The sequence below is a fragment of the Ranitomeya imitator genome, chromosome 2 (assembly GCF_032444005.1).
Source record: "Ranitomeya imitator isolate aRanImi1 chromosome 2, aRanImi1.pri, whole genome shotgun sequence".
Taxonomy (NCBI): Eukaryota; Metazoa; Chordata; class Amphibia; order Anura; family Dendrobatidae; genus Ranitomeya; species Ranitomeya imitator.
In genome coordinates, this window is record NC_091283.1 from 426,127,262 (window position 1) to 426,145,591 (window position 18,330).

Consider the following 18,330-nt stretch of genomic DNA (forward strand, 5'->3'; position numbering starts at 1 on the left):
TGTTCAAGCGCATTTACAGTTTGCTCAACATTTAGACAAGCCTGTGAAATAGGCCGGGATCACACACAGCGAAATACGTCCGAGTCTCGCAGGTTAAAACCCAGCTCTGGTGCCGGCACTCCAGAGCAGAGCGTGCGGCCGCATAGCAATACATGGAGCACGCTCCGCTCCGGAGTGTCGGTGCCAGAGCTTGTTTTTAACCTGCGAGACTCGGCCGTATCTCGCTGTAGTGTGACTCCGGGCATACTGGGAGAATATAGTCAGGTCTGATGAGACCAAAGTTGAACCCTTTGAATGCCATAATACATACTATGGAGGCCAAAAGGCGCTGCCCATCGCTCCAAAAACACCAATAGTGAAGTTTGGAGGTAGGAACATCAGGGTGTGGGGCTATTTTACAACGAATGGCACAGGCAAACTTCATATCATTAAAGGAAGGATGAATGGACAAATGTACCAAGACATTCTGGATAAAAATCTGCTGTTCTGCCATCTACCTGGATGATGAAGATGAAACGAGGGTGGACATTTCAGCAAGATAATGATTCCAAACACACAGCCAAGGAAACTCGATTGGTTTCTGAGCAAGAAAATAAAGCTGCTAGAATGGCCCAGCCAATCGCTGGACCCGAATCCAATAGAAAATGTATGGAAGGAACTGAAGCTCATAGATTGTAGAAAGAGCAAACGGAAGATTCAGGATATGAAGAGTATTTGTGGAAGAATGGGCAAAAATCACACCTGAGCAATGCGTGCGACTAGTTTCTCCAATACAGGAGGCATCATCACCAACAAAGGCTTTTGTACCAAGTATTAAACACATTTCAGTAAGCGTGTTCAATACTTTTTCCCTGTATTATCTCTCATTATTACACGTAGCTTAATTTATTAACATCTATGGTGTGATTTCTTTGCCTGTGTGGATTGGATGGGTTGTTACCGACATCAGCTGAGAATTTCATGTCAATAGCATCTTTAGAAATACACTGCTCAAAAAATTAAAGAGAACACTAAAATCTTACATCCTAGATACCACTAAATGAAATATTCCAGTTGTAAATCTTTATTCATTACATAGTGGAATGTGTTGAGAACAATAAAACCTAAAAATTATCTACGTAAATCACAACTAATATCCCACGGAGGTCTGGAGTTGGAATGATGCTCAAAATCAAAGTGGAAAATGAAGTTACAGGCTGATCCAACTTAAGTGGAAATTCCTGAAGACAAGGAAATGATGCTCAGAAGTGTGTGTGGCCTCCATGTGCCTGTATGACCTCCCTACAATGCCTGGCCATGCTCCTGATGAGGTGGCGGATGGTCTCCTGAGGGATCTCCTCCCAGACCTGGACTAAAGCATCCGCCAACTACTGGAGAGTCTGTGGTGCAACGTGACGTTGGTGGATGGTGCGAGACATGATGTCCCAAATGTGTTCAATCGGATTCAGGTCTGGAGAATGGGCCGGCCAGTCCATAGCTTCAATGTCTTCATCTTGCAGAAACTGCTGACACACTCCAGCCACATGAGGTCTGGCATTGTCCTGCATTCGGAGGAACCCAGGGCCATCCGCACCAGCATATGGTCTCACAAGGGGTCTGAGGATCTCATCTCGGTACCTAATGGCAGTCAGGCTACGTCTGGGGAGCACATGGAGGGCTGTGCGGCCCTCCAAAGAAATGTCACCCCACACCATTACTGACCCACTGCCAAATCGGTCATGCTGTAGGGTGTTGCAGGCAGCAGATCGCTCTCCACAGCGTCTCCAGACACTTGTCACGTCTGTCACATGTGCTCAGTGTGAACCTGCTTTCATCTGTGAAGAGCACATGGCGCCAGTGGCGAATTTGCCAATCCTGCTGTTCTGTGGCAAATGCCAAGCGTCCTACATGGTGTTGGGCTGTGAGCACAACCCCCATCTGTGGACTTCGGGTACTCAGACCATCCTCATGGAGTCAGTTTCTAACCATTTGTGCAGACACATGCACATTTGTGGCCTGCTGGAGGTCATTTTGCAGGGCTCTGGCAGTGCTCCTCCTGTTCCTCCTTGCACAAAGGCTGAGGTAGCGGACTTGCTGCTGGGTTGTTGCCCTCCTACGGCCCCCTCCACATCTCCTGGTGTACTGGCCTGTTTCCTGGTAGCGCCTCCAGCCTCTGGACACTACGCTGACAGACACAGCAAACCTTCTTGCCACAGCTCGCATTGATGTGCCATCCTGGATGTGTTGCACTACCTGAGCCACTTGTGTGGGTTGTAGAGTCCGTCTCTTGCTACCACGAGTTTGAAAGCACAACCAACATTCAAAAGTGACCAAAACATCAGCCAGAAAGTATTGGTACTGAGATGTGGTCTGTGGTCCTCACCTGCAGAACCACTCCTTTATTCAGGGTGTCTTGATAATTCCAATAATTTCCATCTGTTGTCTATTCCATTTGCACAACAACATGTGAAATTGATTGTCAAACATTGTTGCTTCCTAAGTGGACAGTTTGATTTCACAGAAGTTTGATTTACTTGGAGTTATATTCTGTTGTTTAAGTGTTCCCTTTATTTTTTTGAGCAGTGTATATTTACTTAGAAAATTGGTAGAAAATGATCCGTCTATGGGCTGATCTTGACAAAATGATATTAGATGGTCAGGTAACCCCATATAAATAAGTGAGTTTGGATGACTTTTATTGTATGTTTAACACTGTATATGCAGACACGCATTTCATCTGCCCTGTGACCCGAGGAGGTGCAGAATCTGTTTGGGAGGGGGTCTGACTTTTATAAGGAAGCACAACTACACCACCAATATTCCTATGATTCCTACAAGAGTTGGCAAGTATAGTGTGTGAGTGTAGTGGATCTGATGATAGGATTGAAGATGGACAACACCTGGATAGGACCAAATATTAGGCAGTGAGATCACAGAGTTTATTGCGTATAGTGACTGGTAGTTTCTGCATCCTTCTATGTTGTCCAATATTATTCTCATAACTTAGTTGACATCATTCTGTCCTCTAATATAAAAGATTTGCTTGGTGCCCTTCAGATAACTGCGTATATTATTCACATCACATTGGGCTGAGCCATCTATGTCCTCCTCTGAGGGATCATTTTGATTTGTAATTAATGTTCTGCTTTAAAATCTTCACATCTCTTCCATCACAGGAGTGCGACAAGTACAGCCGACCTCTAATCTCTAGTATATGTCAGGAACTGCAACTTCCACATCAGAATCACTACATTTATAGGAATCCCCCAATCCGCCTATGTGATTGTATAAGATCTGTGATAATAACTGGAGTGTAATATAGTATTATACGATCTAGAGATGGGACCTGGTATGTAATATAATGTTATAGGATCTACAGAAAAGACCTGGTGTGCAATATAATAGTATACAACCCCTGGCAAAAATTATGGAATCACCGGCCTTTCAGTTGTTTAAAGGGAACCTGTCACCCCGTTTTTTCAGTATGAGATAAAAATACTGTTAAATAGGGCCTGAGCTGTGCGTTACTATAGTGTATTTTGTGTAACCTGATTCCCCACCTATGCTGCCGAAATAACTGACCAAAGTCGCCGTTTTTGCCTGTCAATCAGGCTGGTCTGGTCAGATGGGCGTGGTGACATCGCTGTTTCTTCCCCCAGATCTTGCATATCTTTCCGTTGGTGGCGTAGTGGTTTGCGCATGCCCAACTTCTGAATTCACTGCGCAGGCGAAGAAAAAACACGCGATCGGCGCTATTTCCCTGGTGATCGGTGGGGGCGGCCATCTTCCTGAGGCTGCGCGTGCGCATATGGAGTCCTCTGCTGCCCGGGGCTTCAGGAAAATGGCCGCGGGATGCCGCGCGTGCGCAGATGGAGATCGCGGCTGCCATTTTCCTGAAGCCGAGATGCGAACTCGGCTTCAGGAAAATGGCCGCCGCGATCTCCATCTGCGCACGCGCGGCATCCCGCGGCCATTTTCCTGAAGCCCCGACCAGGGGTTGTAGGATCTACAAATGAGACCTGGTGTGTAATATAAAATTATAGGATCTACAGATGAGACCTGGCGTGTAATATAAGATCTACAGATGAAACCTAGTATGTAATACAATATTATAGGACCTACAGATGAGACCTAACATGTAATATAATATTATACAATCTACAGACAAGACCTGGCGTGTAATATTATAAGATCTACAGAGGGGACCTAGTATGTAATATAATATAAGATCTACAGATGAGACCTAACATGTAATACAATATTATTGGATCTACAAATAGGACCTGGTATGTAATATATTATAGGACCTACAGATGAGACCTAACATCTATAATATAACGCTGGGAGCGTCACTCTGTCCGAAGCCTTTATAGACTGTGCAAGCGCCGGCGCAGTCTAGCCCCCTCAGAGTGACGCTCCCAGGAGATTGCGGTATGCGTAAACACTGAATGCACACCGCGATCTCCAACGGAGAGGCAGGGACCGCCAGGAGGATAAGTATCGGCTATATTCACCTGTCCCCCGTTCCAGCGCTGCGTGCGGCTCCGTGTCCCGGTCCTCGGCCTGTGACGTTCAGTTCAGAGGGCGCGATGAAGCGCTTAATGCGCGCCGCCCTCTGACTGACCAGTCACAGCCAGAGGACCCGGAAGATGGCGGCGTGCAGCGGTGGAACGGGGCCAGGTGAATATAGCAAGTGCTGGGGGGCCTGAGCTAGCGGCGATACCGGCACCTGACCCCCACAGTGCGCTGGTGTCCTCAGGCCCCCCAGCACTCGGCGCACAGCGACGATAGGTGAGTATGTTTTTTTTTTTTATATATATATATTGCAGCAGCATACGGGGCATACACTATAGAGCATGTTATGGGGGCCATAAACCATAATGGAGCAGTGTACGGGGCATACACTATAGAGCATGTTATGGGGGCCATAAACCATAATGGAGCAGTGTACGGGGCATACACTATAGAGCATGTTATGGGGGCCATAAACCATAATGGAGCAGTGTACGGGGGCATATACCATGGAGCATCTTATGGGGGCCATAAACCTTTATGGAGCAGTGTACGGGGGCATATACCATGGAGCATCTTATGGGGGCCATAAACCTTTATGGAGCAGTGTACGGGGGCATATACCATGGAGCATCTTATGGGGACCATAAGCCTTTATGGAGCAGCGTATGGGGCATATGGAGGGGAGCAGCAAATTAAAGAACGGTGGCGCAGGATGGGAGCAGCACATGACAGAACGGGGGTGCAGGATGGCAGCAGCACATGACAGAACGGGGCGCAGGATGGGAGTAGCACATGACAGGATGGGGCGCAGGATGGGAGCAGCAAATGACAGAATGGAGGCGCAGGATGGGTGCAGCACATGACAGGATGGAGGCGCAGGATGGGTGCAGCACATGTCAGAATGGAGGCGCAGGATGGGTGCAGCACATGTCAGAATGGGGGTGCAGGATGGGAGCAGCACATGTCAGAATGGGGGCGCAGGATGGGAGCAGCACATGACAGGATGGAGACGCAGGATGGGTGCAGCACATGACAGGATGGGGACGCAGGATGGGTGCAGCACATGACAGGATGGGGACCATATACCAATATAAATGCTCGCCACCCGGGCGTAGAACGGGTTCAATAGCTAGTGTAATATAATATTATACGATCTACAGACAAGACCTGACGTGTAATATAATATAACATCTACACATGGGACCTCGTATGTAATATAATATAAGACCTACAGATGAGACCTAACATGTAATATTATGGGATCTACAGATAGGACCTGGCATGTAATACAGTGCTCAAAAAATAAAGGGAACACTTAAACAGCACAATGTAACTCCAAGTCATTCACACTTCTGTGAAATCAACCTGTCTAGTTATGAAGCAACACCGACTGTGAATCAATTTCTCCTGTAGTGCAAATGGAACAGACAACAGGTAGACATGATAGGCAATAAGCAACACAACCCCTATAAAGGACTGGTTCTGCAGAGTGTGACCACAGACCATTTCTCTCTTCTCATCCTTTTTGGTTGTTTGCTTTGGACACTTTTGCATTTTGTCATTGCTCTTACCTCTAGAGGTACTGTACAGTAACATGAGGCGGTGTCTACAGCCCACATAAGTTGCTCAGGTAGTGCCGCTCATCCAGGATGGCACATCAATGCAAGCTGTGGCAAGAAGGGTAGCTGTGTCTGTCAGCACAGTGTCCAGAGCATGGAGCAAATACCAGGAGACAGGCCAGTCCCCCGAAGATGTAGAGGGGGCCGTAGAAGGGCAACAACCCAGCAGGACCACTGTCTCCTTTGCAGGGCCGGCGTCAGCACCCGGCGCACCCGGGCAAATGCCGGGGCCCTGGCGAGACTGGGGGGCCCATAACAGTAAGACACTTATTATGCCGGCATTGCCGACACTGATGCGCAGCGCATCATGCGCTCCTGGGGGCCCCCCGAAGCAGGACTACATTCCCGAGTCCAACCCTCCCTCCCTGTGCTAGTGTGCTGTGTCTGATTGTAGCCAGGACTTGGAGGCGGAGCTGGAGCGGATATATGATTCCCAGCAACAGGAGGCGGGACTCACTGACTGGCACTCACTGCAGCAGGAATACTCACCAATCACTGTCCATGGGGATAGAAGAGTCACTTCCGGGCCGGTGGTCGTCACTTCCGGGTGAGAGTGAGGAGCTCATCACTAAGAAGAGCAGCGCTGCCGCTGACACACAGATCACGTCGCGACATGGTCTGGGACCCAGTTGCACCGTCCAGTTCCAGCGCAGCGAACAGCAGAAGACGAACAGCATTCATCAGTGCATGTGCTCAGATCCTGTGTCCACAACGGTCGGGGGTGATGGCGTGGTGGTGGGTGAGCTGGGCTGCCTGTGCTATATACTATGTGGGCTGCCTGTGCTATATACTACGTGGGCTGCCTGTGCTATATACTACGTGGGCTGCCTGTGCTGTATACTACGTGGGCTGCCTGTGCTGTATACTACGTGGGATGCCTGTGCTGTATACTACGTGGGCTGCCTGTGCTATATACTATGTGGGCTGCCTGTGCTATATACTACGTGGGCTGCCTGTGCTATATACTACGTGGGCTGCCTGTGCTATATACTATGTGGGCTGCCTGTGCTATATGCTACGTGGCCAGTGCTATATGCTACGTGGGCTGTGTTATATGCTACGTGGGCTGTGTTATATGCTACGTGGGCTGTGGTATATTTCTCTGCTGTATCTGAGCATCATGAAGCATGGTATGTATTTAAGAGGGGGGCCCACTGAGACTCTTTCGCCCGGGGCCCTCAAAAACCTGGAGCCGGCCCTGCTCCTTTGTGCAAGGAGGAGCAGTGCGAGAACCTTGCAAAATGACCTACAGCAGGCCATCTATTTGTCTGCTCAACTGTCAGAAACAGACTGGGCCCGACGTCCACAAGTGATTGTTGTTCTTACAGCCTAACACTGTACAGGGCGATTCACATTTGCCATTGAAGACCAAGATTGGCGGATTACTTCATTGGCACAGTGTGCTCTTCACGGATATGAGCAGGTTCACACTGAGCACATGTGACAGAGTCTGGAGACACCATGGAGAACGTCTTCTGCCTGCAACATCCTCCAGCATGACCAATTTGGCAATGGGACAGTAATGGTGTGGGGAGGCAATTGAAGGGCCGCACAGCCCTCCATTTGTTAGCCAGAGGTACCCTGACTGTCATTAGGTACCAGGATGAGATCCTCAGACCCATTGTGAGACCATATGCACAGGGCTGTGGAGTCAGTCGGAGCCCATTTTGGTGATGTCGAAGTTCGTGTCATGGAAATTGAGGAGTCGGAGGTTTGGCTTACCGACTCCACAGTTCTGTCAGGGCTCTGGAGTTGGAGTCAGAGTCCATTTTGTCAGAGTCGGAGGTTTGGCTTACTGACTCCACAGCCCTGCATATGCAGGTGTACTGGGCCCTGGATTCCTTGTGATGCATGACAATGCTAGGACTCATGTGGCTGAAGTGTGTTAGCAGTTCCTGCATGATGAAGGCATTGATGCTATGGACTGACCTGCCTGTTCCGTAGACCTAAATCCAATCGAGCACATCTGGGACATCATGTCTTGTTCCATCCACCAATAGCAATGTTGCACCACAGACTGTCCAGGAGTTGGCGGATACTTTCATCCAGGTCTGGGAGGAGATCCCTGAGGAGAACATCTGCCGCTTCATCAGGAGCATGCCCAGGCGTTGTAGAGAGGTCATACAGGCACGTGGAGGCCACACACATTTCTGAGCATCATTTCCTTGTCTTGAGGCATTTCCAACTGACATTGGATCAGCCTGTAATTTGATTTTCCATTTTGATTTTGGGCATCATTCCTAATCCAGATCTTCATGTGATATCAATTTTGATTTACATTGATCATTTTGTATGTTTTATTGTTTCAACGCTTTCCACTATGTAATAAAGATTTGAAACTGGAATTTTCCTTTTATTTTTTTGAGCAGCGTATAATATTATAAGAGCTACAGACAATTCCTAACATGTAATATAATATTATAGGATCTACAGATGAGACATAACGTGCAATATAATATAATATAAGATCTACAGACGAGACCTTGCATATAATACAATATAGGATCTACAGACGAGACCTGGTATGTAATATAATATTATATGATCTACAGACGAGACCTGGCGTGTAATATAATATAAGATCTTGAGATCAGACCTGTCGTGTAATATAATATTATAGAATCTACATACGAGACCTGGCATGTAATATAAGATCTACAGTACAGATGAGACCTAGCATATAATATAATATTATAGGCTCTACAGATAGGACCTGACATGTACAGTAATATAATATGATAGGATCTACAGACGGTAATATAATATTATAGGATCTGCAGATAAGACCTGGCTTGTAATATAAGATACTACAGACAGGAATTGACATCTATATAATTGTCTAAGGGTCACTTCCGTTTTTCTGTCTGTCACGGATATTCATTGGTTGCGGCCTCTGTCATGGAAATCCAAGTCGCTGATTGGTTGTGGCAAAACAGCCATGACCAATCAGCGATGGGCACAGTCTGGCGGCAAAATGGCAAAGTGCTCGCTCTGTACTCCCCTCCAGTCAGCGCTCACGCAGGGTTAATGGCAGCACTAATGGACCGTGTTATGCCACGGTGTAATACACTCCATTAACGCTGCTATTAACCCTGTGTGACCAACTTTTTACTATTGATGCTGCCTATGCAGCATCAATAGTAAAAAGATCTGTTAAAAATAATTTAAAAAATTAAAAATCGTTGTATACTCATCGTCCGTCGACCCCTCGGATCCAGAACAGGCCTTTCCCGCTCCTCGCGACGCCCCGGTGACTGCTCCATGCATGGCGATCTCACGAGATGATGACGTAGCGGTCTCGCGACACCGCTACGTCGTCATCTCGCGACACCGCAATGCACTCTTCAGACCGGAGCGCGGGGAGTGTCGGTAACCGCTTCGATCCGGGGGCCAACGGAAGGTGAGTATATAACTATTTTTTATTTTAATTCTTTTTTTTAACAGGGATATGATGCCCACATTGCTATATACTACGTGGGCTGTGCAATATACTATGTGGGCTGTGCAATATACTATGTGGGCTGTGCAATATACTATGTGGGCTGTGCAATATACTATGTGGGCTGTGCAATATACTATGTGGGCTGTGCAATATACTATGTGGGCTGTGCAATATACTATGTGGGCTGTGCAATATACTATGTGGGCTGTGCAATATACTATGTGGGCTGTGCAATATACTACGTGGGCTGGGCAATATACTATATGTGGCTGTGCAATATACTACATGGGCTGTGCAATATACTACGTGGCTGTGCTATACACTATGTGGGCTGTGTTATACACTACGTGGCCTGTGTTATATACTGCCTGCGTGTGTGACTGTTATATACTACGTGACTGTGTTATATGCTAATGTGGCCTGTTATCACTCCGCGGGCTGTGCTATATACTACGTGGCTTGCTATATACTCTGTGAGCTGTGCTATATACTACGTGGCTGTGCTATATACTCTGTGGGCTGTGCTATATACTCCGTGGGCTGTGCTATATACTACGTAGCTGTGCAATATACTACGTGGGCTGTTATATACTACGTGGCCGGCCACAAACAATCAGCGAATTGGCACGGGATTTGAACCACGCTAAGCTAATTGGTCGCGGCCGGCCGAATCCTGTGTATTCAATGTATTCTAAAATCTTCATAAATAAACTACATACATATTCTAGAATACCCGATGCGTTAGAATCGGGCTACCATCTAATGTAATATAATATAAGATCTACAGATGGGACCTGGTGTGTAATATAATATTACAAGATGTATTTATGAGACCTGGCATGTAATATAAGATCTATAGATGAGACTTGTTATGCAATATAGGATCTAGAGACGAGATCTGAAATGTAATATAATATTATAGGATTTACAGACAAGACCTTACACGTAATATAATAATTTAGGATCTACGGATGGGACCTGGAATGTAATAAAATATAAAATCTAAAGACGAGACCTGGCATATAATATTATAGGATCTACAGGCAAGACCTGGCATGTAATGTAATTTTATACAATCTACAGACAGTACCTGCCATGAAATATAAAAATATAGGATCTACAGATGGGACATGGCGTGTAATCTATATATATAATTGTCTAAGGTCCACTTCCGTCTGTTTGTCACGGAAATCCCACGTTGCTGATTGGTCGCTGCCGGCTGGGCGTGACCAATCAGCTACAGGCACAGTCCGGCCGCGAATTGGCCCCTCCCTACTCCCCCCCAGTCTGTGCCCCCTCCATACTCCCCTCCAGTCAGCACCCACATAGTGTTTTAGCAGTCCGTTAAACGGACTGCGTTACACCACGGCATAATGCGGTGTAACGCAGTCCGTTAATGCTGCCATTAACCCTGTAAGTGTGACCAACTTTTTACTATTGATGCTGCATAGACGGCATCAATAGTAAAAACATATAATGTTAAAAATAATAATACAAAATATCATTATATTCTCACCTTCCGGCGTCCACGGCAGCCTTTTCTGCTCCTCGTGACGCTCCGGTCCCAAGAATGCATTGCTGCAATGACCCCAGATGACGTAGCGGTCTCGCTGCAAGATCTAGTATAATATAACATCTAAAGACAAGACGTGACATGTAATATAAAATCTACAGACGACACCTGGAATGTAATAGAAGATCTACAGATGAGAACTGGCATGTAATATATTATACAATCTACAGAAGAGACCTTGCATGTAATATAATATTATAAGATCTACAGGTGAGCTCTGGCATGTACTGAAAAAATAACGGGCACTGCTGAAAAAATAAAGGGAACATTTAAACAACAGAATATCACTCCAAGTAAATCAAACTTCTGTGAAATCAAAGTGTCCACTTAGGAAGCAACACTGTTTGACAATAAATTTCACATGCTGTTGTGCAAATGGAATAGACAACAGATGGAAATTATTGGAATTATCAAGACATGCTCAATAAAGGAACAGTTCTGCAGGTGGGGACCACAGACCACATCTCAGTACCAATGCTTTCTGGCTGATGTTTTGGCCACTTTTGAATGTTGGTTGTGCTTTCACACTCGTGGTAGCAAGAGATGGACTCTACAACCCACACAAATAGCTCAGGTAGTGCAGCTCATCCAGGATGGCACATCAATGCGAGCTGTGGCAAGAAGGTTTGCTGTGTCTGTCAGCGTAATGTCCAGATGCTGGAGGCGCTACCCAGAAACAAGCCAGTATACCAGGAGATATGGAGGGGGCAATAGGAGGGCAACAACCCAGCAGCAGGACCACTATCTCAGCCTTTGTACAAGGAGGAACAGGAGGAGCACTGCTAGAGCCCTGGAAAATGACCTCCAGCAGGCCACAAATGTGCATGTGTCCTAACAAACGGTTAGAAACCGACTCCAAGAGGTTGGTCTGAGTGCCCGACATCCACAGATGGAGGTTGTGCTCACAGCTCAACACTGTGCAGGATGCTTGGCATTTGCCATAGAACACTAGGATTGGCAAATTTGCCACTGGCACCCTGTGCTCTTCACAGATGAAAGCAGGCTCACACTGAGCACATGTGACAGACAGCGATCTACTGCCTGCAACATCCTTCAGCATGACCGGTTTGGCAGTGGGTCAGTAATAATGTGGGGTGGCATTTCTTTGGAGGGCCGCACAGCACTCCATGTGCTCACCAGAGGTAACCTGACTGCCATTAGGTACCGAGATGATGATCCTCAGACCCCTTGTGAGACCATATGCTGGTGCGGTTGGCCCTGGGTTCCTCCTAATGTAGGACAATGCCAGACCTCATGTGGCTGGAGTGTGTCAGCAGTTCGTGCAAGATGAAAGCATTGAAGCTATGAACTTGCCTGCCTGGTCCCCAGACCTGAATCCCATTGAACACATTTGGGACATCATGTCATGCACCATCCACCAACGTCACGTTGCACCAAAGACTGTCCAGGAGTTGGTGGATGCTTTAGTCCAGTTCTGGGAGGAGATCCCTCAGGAGACCATCCGCCACCTCATCAGGGGCATGCCCAGGTGTTGTAGGGAGATCATACAGGCACGTGGAGGCCACACACACTACTGAGCATCATTTCCTTGTCTTGAGGCATTTCCACTTAAGTTGGATCAGCCTGTAACTTCATTTTCCACTTTGATTTTGAGCATCATTACAACTCCAGACCTCCGTGGGATCTTAGTTGTGATTTATGTTGATAATTTTTAGGTTTTATTGTTCTCAACACATTCCATTATGTAATGAATAAAGATTTACAACTGGAATATTTCATTTAGTGGTATCTAGGATGTGCGATTTTAGTGTTCCCTTTATTTTTTTGAGCAGTGTATTTTAGGATCTAAAAAAGAGACCTGACATGTAATATACAGTTATATGAAAAAGTTTGGGCACCCCTATTAATCTTAAGCTTAATGGTTTATAAAAATTGTTGTTGTTTTTTTTTTGCAACAGCTATTTCAGTTTCATATATCTAATAACTGTTGGACACAGTAATGTTTCTGCCTTGAAATGAGGTTTATTGTACTAACAGAAAATGTGCAATCTGCATTCAAACAAAATTTGACAGGTGCATAAGTATGGGCACCCCACCAGAAAAGTGACATTAGTATTTGGTAGATCCTCCTTTTGCAAAAATAACAGCCTCTAGTCGCTTCCTGTAGCTTTTAATGAGTTCCTGGATCCTGGATGAAGGTATTTTTGACCATTCCTCTTTACAAAACAATTCCAGTTCAGTTAAGTTTGATAGTCACCGAGCATGGACAGCCCTCTTCAAATGATCCCACAGATGTTCAATGATATTCAGGTCTGGGGACTGGGATGGCCATTCCGGAACAGTGTAATTGTTCCTCTGCATGAATGCTTGAGTAGATTTGGAGTGGTGTTTTGGATCATTGTCTTGCTGAAAGATCCATCCCCTGCGTAACTTCAACTTTGTCACTGATTCATGAACATTATTGTCAAGAATCTGCTGATACTGAGAGGAATCCATGCGTCCCTCAACTTTAACAAGATTCCCGATGCTGGCATTGGCCCCACAGCCCCAAAGCATGATGGAACCTCCACCAAATTTTACTGTGGGTAGCAAGTGTTTTTCTTGGAATGCTGTGTTTTTTGGCCGCCATGCATAACGCCTTTTTGCATGACCAAACAACTCAATCTTGGTTTCATCAGTCCACAGGACCTTCTTCAAAAAAGAAATTGGCTTCTCCAAATGTGCTTTTGCATACCTCAGCCGACTCTGTTTGTGGCGTGCTTGCAGAAACGGCTTCTTCCGCATCACTCTCCCATACAGCTTCTCCTTGTGCAAAGTGCGTTGTATAGTTGACCGATGCACAGTGACACCATCTGCAGCAAGTTGATGCTGCAGCTCTCTGGAGGTGATCTGAGGATTGTCCTTGACTGATCTCACCATTCTTCTCTGCCTTTCTGATGTTTTTCTTGGCCTGCCACTTCTGGCCTTAACAAGAACTGTACCTGTGTTCTTCCATTTCCTTACTATGTTCCTCACAGTGGAAATTGACAGGTTAAATCTCTGAGACAGCTTTTTGTATCCCTCCCCTGAACAACTATGTTGAATAATCTTTGTTTTCAGATCATTAGACAGTTGTTTTGAGGAGCCCATGATGCCACTCTTCAGAGGAGATTCAAACAGGAGAACAACTTGCAAGTGGCCACTTTAAGTAGCTTTTCTCATGATTGCATACACCTGGCTATGAAGTTCAAAGCTCAATGAGGTTAGAAAACCAAAAAAAGTGCTTTAGTAAGTCAGTAAAAAGTAGGTAGGAGTATTTAAAACAAGAAAATGATAAGGGTGCCCATACTTATGCACCTGTCACATTTTATTTGAATGCAGATTGCACATTTTCTGTCAGTACAATAAACCTCATTTCAAGGCAGAAACATTATTGTGTCCAACAGTTATTAGATATATGAAACTGAAATAGCTGTTGCAAAAAAAAACTTTTTATAAAACATTAAGCTTAAGATTAATAGGGGTGCCCAAACTTTTTCATATAACTGTATTATACGAAGAAACCTATCATTTAACCCCTTCATGACCCAGCCTATTTTGACATTAAAGACCTTGCCATTTTTTGCAATTCTGACCAGTGTCCCTTTATGAGGTAATAACTCGGGAATGCTTCAACGGATCCTAGCGATTCTGAGATTGTTTTCTCGTGACATATTGGGCTTCATGTTGGTGGTAAATTTAGGTCAATAAATTCTGTGTTTATTTGTGATAAAAACGGAAATTTGGCGAAAATTTTGAAAATTTTGCAATTTTCACATTTTGAATTTTTATTCTGTTAAACCAGAGAGTTATGTGACACAAAATAGTTAATAAATAACATTTCCCACACGTCTAATTTACATCAGCACAATTTTGGGAACAACATTTTTTTTGCTAGGAAGTTATAAGGGTTAAAATTTGACCAGCGAGTTCTCATTTTTACAACGAAATTTACAAAACCATTTTTTTTAGGGACCACCTCACATTTGAAGTCAGTTTGAGGGGTCTATATGGCTGAAAATACCCAAAAGTGACACCATTCTAAAAACTGCACCCCTCAAGGTGCATAAAACCACATTCCAGAAGTTTATTAACCCTTCAGGTGCTTCACAGCAGCAGAAGCAACATGGAAGGAAAAAATGAACATTTAACTTTTTAGTCACAAAAATGATCTTTCAGCAACAATTTTTTTATTTTCCCAATGGTAAAAGGAGAAACTGAACCACGAAAGTTGTTGTCCAATTTGTCCTGAGTACGCTGATACCTCATATGTGGGGGTAAACCACTGTTTGGGCGCACGGCAGGGCTTGGAAGGGAAGGAGCGCCATTTGACTTTTTGAATGAAAAATTGGCTGCACTCTTTAGCGGACACCATGTCACATTTGGAGAGCCCCCGTGTGCCTAAAAATTGGAGCTCCCCCACAAGTGACCCCATTTTGGAAACTAGACGCCCCAAGGAACTTATCTAGATGCATAGTGAGCACTTTAAACCCCCAGGTGCTTCACAAATTGATCCGTAAAAATGAAAAAGTACTTTTTTTTCACAAAAAAATTCTTTTAGCCTCAATTTTTTCATTTTCACATGGGCAACAGGATAAAATGGATCCTAAAATTTGTTGGGCAATTTCTCCCGAGTATGCCGATACCTCATATGTGGAGATAAACCACTGTTTGGGCACACGGCAGGGCTCGGAAGGGAAGGCGCGCCTTTTGAATTTTTGAATGGAAAATTAGCTCCAATTGTTAGCGGACACCATGTAGCCCCTGTGTGCCTATGCATTGGAGCACCCCACAAGTGACCCCATTTTGGAAACTAGACCCCCCCAAGGAACTTATCTAGATACATCCTGAGCACTTTAAACCCCCAAGTGCTTCACAGAAGTTTATAACCCAGAGCCATGAAAATAAATAATTTTTCTTTCCTCAAAAATGATTTTTTAGCCTGGAATTTCCTATTTTGCCAACGGTAATAGGAGAAATTGGACCACAAATTTTGTTGTCCAGTTTGTTCTGAGTACGCAGATACCCCATATGTGGGGGTAAACCACTGTTTGGGCGCACGGTAGGGCTCAGAAGGGAAGGCACGCCATTTGGCTTTTTAAATGGAAAATTAGTTCCAATCATTAGCGGACACCATGTCGCGTTTGGAAAGCCCCTGTGTGCCTGTGTACACATGCTGCAGCAAAACTGCACGGAAACGCAGCGGTTTACATTCCGCAGCATGTCACTTCTTACTGCGGATTCCGCAGCGGTTTTACAACTGCTCCAATAGAAAATCGCAGTTGTAAAACCGCAGTGAAATGCGCAGAAAAACCGCGGTAAATCCGCGATAAATCCACAGCAGTTTAGCACTGCGGATTTATGAAATCCGCTGCGGAAAAATCCGCAGAGGACCAGAATACGTGTGCACATTCCTAACCCTACCCCTAGCCCTAACCCTAGTTCTAACTCCAACCTTAGAGGGGGAAAAAAAAAAATCCTTATTTTATTATTGTCCCTACCTATGGGGGTGACAAAGGGGAGGGTCATTTACTGTTTTTTTTTATTTTGATCACTGTGAGGTTTTATCACAGTGATCAAAATTCACTCTGGAACGAATCTGCCGGCCGGCAGATTCGGCGGGCGCACTGCGCATGCGCCCGCCATTTTGGAAGATGGCGGCGCCCAGGAAAGAAGACGGATGGACCCCGGGAGGCTAGGTAAGTATAAGGGGGGGGAGATCAGGGCACGGGGGGTGGGGTGTCGGAGCACGGGGGGGTGGATCGGAGCATGAGGGGGGGATCGTAACACGGGGGGGTGGATCGGAGTGCGGGGGGGTGGATCGCAGTGCGGGGGTCAATCGGAGTGCAGGGGGGTGGGATTGGAACATGGGAGGTGGGATTGGAGCACGGGAGGAGCGGACAGGAGGACGGGGGAGCGGAGCACAGGACGGAGGGGAGCGGACCACAGATCGGAGGGCTGGGGGGGGTGATCGGTGGGGTGGGGGCACATTAGTGTTTCCAGCCATGGCCAATGATATTGCAGCATCGGCCATGGCTGGATTGTAATATTTCACCAGTTTTATAGGTGAAATATTACAAATCGCTCTGATTGGCAGTTTTACTTTCAACAGCCAATCAGAGCGATCGTAGCCACGGAGGGGTGAAGCCACCTCCCCTGGGCTAAAGTACAACTCCTCCTGTCCCTGCAGATCGGGTGAAATTACAGTTAACCCTTTCACCCGGCCTGCAGGAACGTGATTCCGCCATGACGCATACGCTGCGTCATGGGTCGGAATGGCACCGACTTTCATGACGCAGCGTATGCGTCAAAGGTCGGGAAGGGGTTAATATATGATCTACAGGTAAGCTCTGGCATGTAATATAGGAACTAAAGACTAGACCTGGCATCTAATATATTATAAGAAGATACCTGGCATGTAATATGTTATAAAAAGAGACCTGGCATGTAATATATTATCATAAGATCTACAGACGAGACCTGGCTTGTAATACAGTATATTAATATCTCTAGACCGGACCTGGTGTGCTTTACACTTTTACAATATTCTAAGATCTACAAACTAGACCTGACATGTAATACAATATAGTAAAATCTCCGGACGAGACCTAAGATGTAATACAATATTATAAGAACTACAGCCATGTCTTGGTGTGTGAGACAATATTAGCCTTTCCTTCTGTTTGTCACCCAGGAGCTGCTCATCTTCTCTGTCCTATTACATTAATGACCTGTTTGTGTATCCGGTTCCTGACCAGGATCTAGTTATACGAGTCTGGCCGCATATTATATTGGATCATCGTGCTGATGCTTTGTCTAAATTGCCTCTTGTTTTCGTCCTTATTGGTCTGCATCCTGTAATATTGCAGAATTTCCAGTCTCTTTACCACGTGGTTACAAATAAACTGATATGTTTCATGACAATTCTTCAAGACAACGCTTCATTTCATCTCCCGAAGAAGTCTAAAATATTAATGAAGGCAGCAGGCGGCTGCTAAACTGTCACCATGTTCACTAAGTGATAATCAAAACCTGACGCTGGGAGGTAGATTTACAATGTGGAGGAAAGGTAAGTAAAATGACGCTGATTACAAGAGAGCAGCGGCCAAACATCAGCCCAATGGCAGCAGATATGGGGGCAGCTCTGGTATTGAGACGGACATCATCGGCCATGCTTCACTGAGGGCAATGCATGCTCCCAAGGCGGAACAATTCCCAGCTGG